We start from the raw sequence: 8,892 nt of genomic DNA on the forward strand, positions 1-8,892 counted from the left end.
TGCGGGCCGCAGGGTAAAAGCCAGAGGAGAAGCACTGCAGGCTCTTGAGGAGAAGTGGGCTTTGGGGAGGGGGTGTTTGTGCTACTGCTCCCGCTATTAGCACATCGGTTAATGCCTCCACACCGCCTCGTCTTTCAGTGGCAAACAATAAAGCTCAAGGTGAGCATCACCTCTGCCCTATCTCTTAGATTCGCCTCTCTCCTGTCCATCCATCACACGCTTGCTCTCCTGCAGCCGATTGCAGCCGACCTGCATCAGCTATTGATTTATCGACAGAGGCTGGGTCTGGAAGATTCAGGGAAGCAGCTCCCCACAGAAACGCTTTTCAGAAGTAGAGATTTGATTTTTTATTTATTCTCCTCTTCAATGTATGGATTTAACAAGCTCTAGGCAACAAAGAACTTACTCCTCCAGCACGCAGGCTCCCTCCGTCTCCTCCCCTTCTCCGGCAGTAAAGTCATCTTTAAGGGATTACTCTTTAAGGGCAAAGCGTAGCCCGTGGATGGAGGCAGCCCACGGCGTCCCCAGGGCTCGGATGCCACGTAACCTCTGTGCTGACCTCTTTCCGAGGGGTAAACATCTCCCTTGGTCTCCGTGTTTGTTACGTGTATGCGGTGGTGGCAGGATGAGACCAAAATTCCCTTTTTTTTTTTTTTTCCCTCTATCACGATGACGAACTTCCAGTGCAAATGGGCGCTATGGACCAGAGGCACCCGTGGGCACAGGGGCTGGCACAGCTGGCAACATCTGTGTCTTCCCCTTTCCTGTGTCTGCAGAAGGGGACCAAAATGAGGATAAAAGGCCCCTTTTCTCTCTGTGTTTGCTTTTCCCAGCTCCAAAATGTGAGCTGGTCACCCAGGCTTCAAGCCCGAGTAATTGTCCTCCTCCTGCAGCGGCCCGGACACTGCTACTGGCTCTGCTTCTCCCAGGACATCCTCAGCCCCGTGTGTCCCTTCCTCCACCTGCTCCGGGCTGGGGTGATGGGTGGGCAGGGGGTTACGATGAGGAGAAGGGGATGCTGCCGGGGCGGTGCCACTTTAGCCAACTCCAAAAGGCAATTCCCCTCTTGCAGCATCTGGGACCCAGTCTCTGACCCCTCTCCCTTCCCAAAGCAGTATTTTTTTGACTGGAATCTCTGGTTTTGCTCCAAATCCACCAGTTGGGCTTTGATTCTTCAAAGCCATCCCTCTCCACCTGCTTTTCGGGACGGTGAAAATCTCACACTCAGAGCACAGCTCCCAGGTGACCCCGGTCCCCCCATCCCCATCACCAGCTCATGGCCCTAACGAGGTGACTCCAGTCCCTCTCCACCTCCTCCTGCCCTCACTCCAGGGGGGATTTACGGAGCCGATCCTTTGCGGATCTCTTCGTTGGAATAGTCAATGGTGGGGGATTTCATTTGTGGCTGCATTAACTCTCTGGAGTGGAAGACTAATTTGCAGATGATGGAGACAGATGCTTCCCAAACTGTCAGCCAAAAGACCTAATTCCTGCACAGCCAACTTTTAAAATTTTCTTCCTGATTGATTAAAAAGAAAAAAAATGTTTTAAGTAATAGCAGGGGCCAAGCTGATGCTGAGGCAAATGCTGCCAGAGATGCTTCAGAGAGAAGCTGCAGCTCTGGTGGCTCCAAGGGTGGGATTTGCCCCCGTGAAGGACAACCACCCCACTTCAGGGATGGGTCGGGGATGCTCAGGAGCTGCTCTCAAAGCTCTCATCCAGCTGTGATCCAGCTGTGCTTCCAGCCTGCTCTCTGCCCTCCTCCCACCGCCCTGTGCCCCTTCCTCGCTGCGGGAGGGACATGATGGCTTCAAGCATGGCCATGGTTGCCACCACCAGCCCTCTGACTCCTCGCGAGGAAAACTGTCGTGCAGCCATTGCCCATCCCCAAATTCGGAGGGGGCTGGGAACCGGCCGCGTGGGTCTGCCTCGCCAAGGTCAACCGCTTTCTGCAAGAACATTTGCAGCGGTGTCTCACTCGCTGTCTCCCGCAGCTCTGCGCAAGCCGCATGATTGCCCTCAGATAACTTTATTGGCTGAGAAGCGTCGGCCGGCTTTGCCGCAAAGCCAGCCTCCCGCCTCTCGGCACTGCCGGCCACAGGTGAAGCCCGGTGCGAAGGGTGGGCAAGGAAACTCCAGGGCAAGCCCCAATGGGGCGGTTTGGGGGGGGCTTTGGTAGGATACATGGCCTGGGGTGTCTTCCTTGCAACGGAAATAAAGCAGAGGATGTCCATCCTCGACTGGGCAACCTCTGGCTCCGTGAAGGTTCCTGACCACTTTTCTCAAGTGCTTTTCCTTTCCAGAGCACTTTAAAGACATGATCTAATTAATTCCTCTGAGCCCCCCTGGGGAAGGAGGCAGGTAGGGAGGTGGAGCCGGGGATCCCGCGTGCGGGCTCCTGTGGCAAGGAGGAAAAATGGGACCAGGATTTTGTCCGCAGTTGTCCGTACCGTGGCAGCAGCCCGTGTCACATCACGTGAGTGGCCTCATCCAGCCCGCGGGCAGAGCTGAGCGGGGCAGGGGGTGGTGGTTGACCCCCATCGCTGTGGCCATGAGGGCAGCTGGACCCCCATCACCCCTCAGTGGAGAGCCTGCTGGGACGGCTGCCTTGCCTTGGGGTGCTGAGCAGGGTCCCCAGCATCACTGCAGAGGACAGGGTGACGGGAGAGCAGCCCATCACCATGGAAACGGTACATCCTGTGGCGATGCACATCCTTGGCAGGGTTGGGTGTTTTTTAATTTTTTTTTTCCCCTCCCTTCCTCTCCTTCTGTGAGACCTCGGCATTGATCCGGGAACGTGCTATTCGCATGTATGATCCATGCAAACACGGTGTTCCTATTGATCAGGCTCCTCTGCTGCTTGGGGTCCGCGCTGGCAGCAGAAACAAAGGCCGGAGGAAGGAGGGGAGAAAATTACCCGGCACCGCACCGAGCAAATAGCATTGGCAGCCTCTACGGGGTCTCTCCAGAGCCGCCTCCTCATCCCTTCCCATCCCTGCCATCTGCCCTCGATTTTCCCCTCCTTCCTCCCTTCTCCATCTTCCCTTCTGCCGTCCCTCCCTCGCTTCCGCCCACCGAAAATGGCCAAAACCTCCCCGCTTTGCTCCGATGGTGGCTTCTTGGGGGCCGTTCCCAAGAGCCAAGTTGTTAACATGGCCCCGCGCGGCAGGGAGACCCGCGGCGCCGCTGCCGTCCCCCTCCCAGCTCTGTCCTGTTGAGGGGGGGTCCCGAACCCACCTCCTTTGCCAGCCGAGCTCCACGTGAGCCTTTATAATTACAGTGACGAGTCAATAACAATTAGGCCTAACAGCCACTCAGCAGAATTGACGCAAATTATTTTAATTTTATGTTTCTATCGATGAACTTTTCCAGGTTGGCGCCTTCTCTATTCCCGCCCCTCCCGGCCCCTCGCTCCCCAGGGACACCCCGCTGCCCACACCCCGGCTCGGGCAATCGCTGCTGGGGGACAAAGTGGGGCTCCACCAGCCTCTTCTCGCGTCCTTGCTCCAAAAATTGTCGTATCCAGAGCCGAAGCTGCCTGAGGAAGAAGGTGTTTGTGCGCGGGCAGGTTTCTCCACTCAGAAGGAAAACCTCTGCTTTTCCCGTGAAGACGATTCCCAGTTGAACTGGTTTTGCTGGTATTGGGTTGTGCTGCTTTTTCACACCGTTCTGTACCATCGACCCATTTAATATGTTTATATTATGTAGAAATTATATTGAATTTAATCAAAACGACGCCTCAAAAGCAATCATTTTTGTGATCCCACGTCCAAAGCTGCCTTAAACGGCCTCGTATGGGAAGCACAGCCGCATTGCCGCAGCTCATCCCACGGGTTCGGGCTCTGCGTCCCGGGGTTTGCAACACCCCCCAACCCTTCCAGTAGCCTAAGAAATCCCTCAGCATGGGATGTATATCCCCACGGGTTCATTGAAAGTAGAAAAAAAAGGGGTTTTTTTTATACTGTCTGTTGATTAGTGAATGATTCCTCAGATTTTTTTTTCTTTCCTATTTATGGCACTGAGCAGCTAACGGCACAACCTGCTCCAGATCCACGGGGATGCCGGGAGCTGCAGAACTCCACGGACCAAGGGGCGACCCTCGAGCTGCGGTCATGACGTCACCCGCTCGTCTCACGCGGGACCCCTGGGGAGACTTCTCATGGCTCCTTTCCTCCTCCTTGCCTCTTCGGGTGGGTTTATTTTTTTTTTCCACGGCTCTCAGAGCCGTGAAGCTGTAAATCGCCAGCATCCCTGTCGCTGCTGACCTGCATCCTTTCTCCGCTGCTGTCGTTAGGGCGATGCAGCCCATTCAGTGGGTGACAGGTGCTCAATTGCTCTTAAGTGGCTCCCAGATAATTGGGGAGGTCTTTAGCTACTTGTAACGTCCAATAATAAACAACAGAGAGGGGGGAAAATATCCATGCCGAACACTTAACCAACAGCCTCTTTGTCAAAACAGCGTGAGGCCTCTTCTTCTCATGGGCCAGCCCCAGGCCATCGCTGGTGTGACACCGTGTCACCTTGGCAAGCAAGAGCCACCTCTTTGCCATCACTTTGAGGTGGTGGATGACGAAGGATGAGACCCCAAATTTGACCCCACCACTGCTGGATGTCGGGGGCTACGCAGGGGCTGGGGGGGAAGGAGGTTTGTGAAGCCCTCTGGGATTTTTTGGGGAGGAGGGGACACAGATCCAAAGTTTTACATCTCAGGAAATGTCCTTGAAGGAAAAACTGATCAGAAATCCCCCATCTTCGGCGCAGTTTGCAGGTGAATTGGGATTTTTTCTTTAAATCTTTGGGATTTTTTCTTTAAATCTAAAGCCAGGGTGTTGCTTCTGCCAGCCCTGAGCCGTCCACAGTCGATCGTCTTGAGAGATCCCTCTGCTCTGGGCAAGGTTCTGCCTGTCCCAAAAGGGACTGAGAAAGGGCCTTTTCCCAAAGCTCCTCAGTAGCTCTGCAAGGAGACCCGTCCATGAAGCTGTCGCCCAGCAGCTCTGCTGTTTCCTCAGGGAGATGTCAGTGGGGGCCTCATCCTTGGTGCTGGGAAAAACAGAAAGGAGGGATGGATCCCTTCAACATGGCTCACCCCAGTGGGCAGCTGTGTTAAAACCACAAGTCCTTCAAAAAGAAGCTCCTAGAAACACATCTCCACCTCCGGATGGGATGGGATGGGATGGGATGGGATAGGATGTAGAGCTCATCACAGCATTAAATACCTACACAGAACCAGGAATGAGATTTCCCTCACCCCACTCCTGGCTGAAGGAAGCACAAGCTGAGACCTCAGAGCTGGCGGTAGAGCTGGGAAGAGGGTCCGGGTCTTCTCCTAGGAGTTTCCTCGGACTCCTGCTCAGCGAAACCCTAAAGCACTGAAGTAGCTGCACCACTTACGGAGCTTTCCCAGGAGCATCATTCTGCTCTAAATTCTTCTAGAAGAACTTTCTTACCAAGTCAAGCCCCTGCTTCAGGCTGGCAACACCTACATCCTACATAAGCCATTGAGGACGTGAAGAGACATCTCAGCCCGTTGGGCCCTGCCAGGTGACCTCTCAGCACATGTGTTCGTAAATGTCCTCGTGTGCGGGGTGTTGCTCCTGCTTGTTCAGATGTTGGTGGGGGGGTCAGAAATCATCCCTTCCACCAAGGAGCATCCTCCTCTACTGCTTCTGTGCCAGCTCTAGACAAGGTCAAGCTTGACTTTGGCCAACAGTGAGTGAAGTCCTTGCAGCTGTGCCTGGAGTGAGGATCTCTGTGCCCTGAGACCCAGGGAGGGGGTGGCGAATACCCCACCCAATTTATCCAAATGCTGCTGTCCACACAGCGAATGGTCCCCCAATAGCAGGGACCCTCCACCGTAAATCACCATTGATTCACCACGAAAAGAAAAGGGCAACAAATATTTTTTCCCGATGAATAATTCAAGCGGCTCTAAGCCATGCGTTGTGCGCTCATTACCCTCCACGAGGACCTGGGGGATACAGCTCGAAAAACCCTGCGAAAGGAAACAGGGGAAGATTTATTTTTAAGGTTGGGCAAATCCCCCGTGGGAGGGGGCCATGCCTTGCACCCGCGCGGGGTTTGCTCGGAGGCCATGGCGCTGCTTAGCCGGCGCTCCCGTCCTCCCACCTCGCTGCTGCTTTGTTAAAAAAGGAAAGCACTTACGGTGCTGTTGGGGGATCAGTCCACTCGCCTTTCTTCCCCGCCAAAGCTTTCAGGGATGAAAGCACGCTAAAGTGCTGGCTTCGGTGGTGGGAGCTGAGCAGTGAATAATCCCCCTCCTTCAGCCCCCTGCCTGCGGTGGTGGGGTCACTGCGCTCGAGCCAGCCTTGGCGGCACAAGCCGGGACAGAATCTTCACTCCTCGGCACGCCGGAGCCGGCGCGGGGTGCGGGTCGGTGTGTTACGGGGACGTTGAGCCCACTGGTGTTGTGCAACTTACCCAGTGCCACCAGGAATCGGGTACCAAGACGGGGAACATAGTCAGACATGAGCATCCTTCTGCCTACCTCGTCCTGGGGCAGTGATTTCCGTCACGTCTTGCTGGGATATGGCTTCTCGACGCTGCTTCTCTGCACAACCCCTTTAATCACCCTTAACCCCCTCCTCAGGGAAGCCAAGGCACCTGGAAGTTTGGTTTTTGGAGAGCAGTTCCTGAAGCCAAATGGAAAGAGAGGCACTTTTCCTGGAAAAGTTGCGTTTTCTCTTGCAGGAGAGGTATGAGGTTTTGCTTTTTTATTTTAAGAGAAGCAGATAAAAAGGCAGGACCATGCGGTTTCGATGAGAGTCTGACCCTGCTGAGATTCGGCGTCAGGTTTTACTTTCACCACAGGGTCACTAACCGGCCACCAGCTCCGCGGCTCGCCGATGGTGCCGTCTGTCCACGCTACTGAGCTCCTCAGAGCTTCTCCCTGGGTACAACCCGCCTCTCGGGATGCTCCTGGGACAGAAATGGCAGCTTCTGGGGAATCCACTGACCTTCTCGTTCAAAGAAGAGCAGCATTTTGCTGGAGTTGGTCTTGCCGTGCCCGGATGCAAGCTGGGATGCTTTTGCTTCCCTGACTTGTACTTCCCGCTCTCCTCTCTGTTTTCTCTGCCAATAAAACCTGCTCCCAAGATTGAGCCCTTGATCAATGATGGCAGGAACCATCTCCCACCACCTGAGCGGGATGAGAGCAAGGTGGCCGGGGCGGCTGGATGGGGAGACGTGGCCTCCTCGAGAGGACAATTCATCCTGGCTATCGGACACCGGCCGTCAGAAGGGACAAATGGCTCTCTGGAGGTGGCCATCCTTCTCCGCCGCCGTCAATGCGGGTGACCAGCCTGGATTTAACACCTTATGTTTGGGCAGCCAGAGCCCAAGGCTCAGCTGAGGAAAGCCACTGCTGGCCTGACCTAGTGGAGGTTGCCTCTGCCACCGCTTCCGTGATTTGAGGGGACAAGCGCCACCCAAGGGCTCAACTCATTGGGTTTTCAGTCTTGACAGTTCTGGAGCAGGAGGAGGACTCTGCCAGCCTCCTCCATGCCTAACAGACACCTTTTACGTGTTTCAGTAAGGCTGTCGTTGTCTTTGGTTACTCACGTGTGGTTTGACACGTCTGCCAAAGCCGAGGGGAGATTCCCCATTGCTCCCCAGGCTCCGTGGCGTGAAGGCCACCAGGACCATCACAAGGGACTGCTGCGTGTCCATCTCTCTCTCGACCCGTAATTTCTGTCCAAGGGCACACTCAGCAGGAAGTTGCCCGGTGGCGACTTAGAGTCCGAGTGATGGAGAACCCATCTCTAGCACTAGATAACTGGTGGTGATTAATTACCCTGGCTATTAAGAGCATCTGTCCTGTTCCCAGCTTGGATGCCAGCAGCACAAATGTCTTATTAGGTCTCTGTCACAGAGACCCTATGTTGGTATTTGCAGAACAAATCCATCTTTTAACCTTCTTGTGGACTCGTGAAGCTCATGGCGCAGACGTTAGCCTTTCCCGAACAACGACCCAGGGGTGTCAAAGCCCGATCTCAGACAGAAGTGGGGGGATGCGGCCTTGGAGGGGTCATGGATTGGTTGGGAAGGGCGTGGTAGAAGAGCAGTCCCGTGCCGTACGCGTGCACGAAGGAGACTTCATTATGGCATGAGGAAACAGGGGGGACCCATCTCGCTCCCAGTCAGGCTGCCGGTGCCAAAGTTGTCACCCGTAACGCAAACCCAGGCTCTGGCCCCCTCCCCAATCCGGACACGGCGCTCGGCTGGCTGCTCCTCAGGCTCAACCTCCACCACTGCTCCCCTCAAACAGCACGGCACGAACAGGCCCATCAAGTGAAAGGTGGAAAAAGGTAATTAATCTACAGAGAAAAAAGTGTTAATACCTCTAAGACACCGGGGACACTGGCTGTCAGCTTCCACCAATTAGTCACCTAAAACCCTGCCTGTATGATCTCTGTGGTACAGCTGAGTTGATTACTCTAATTAATTTTGCATTGATCTGCATGGATCTGCAGCACCGGGGCCTATCACGGGCGAAGGAGGAGATGGATGCGCCAGCCCCGCTGAAGCGTGGAGGAGGGAGCGCGTCCCGGGCACGTTGCTCCCGTTTCCGCAGCCCGGCTTTGACGGCTCGTCCCGGTTCCCACCTCATCCCAGGGCTGGAGGTACCAGATCTGCCCACAAAACCGGAGGGGGAAAGAGCAGAGACTCCTTTTGGGAGCACCCAGCCAGGGGTGGGACATCCCAGAGGGTCTCGTCCCAGCCTTTTCCACTCCCCGCAGCTGTCCCTGCACACATTCCCACGCCTTTTGGATTTTGCCCGTCTCCTAAGTGGTGCCTTGAGGGCTTTTTTTTTGGAGCAAGGGTACGCTTTGTCATCTCGCATCCAGCAAAACCACGGGGCACAGGGTGCCCCCC

This window comes from Chlamydotis macqueenii, chromosome 26, assembly GCF_036417535.1.
Source record: "Chlamydotis macqueenii isolate bChlMac1 chromosome 26, bChlMac1.mat, whole genome shotgun sequence".
NCBI lineage: Eukaryota > Metazoa > Chordata > Aves > Otidiformes > Otididae > Chlamydotis > Chlamydotis macqueenii.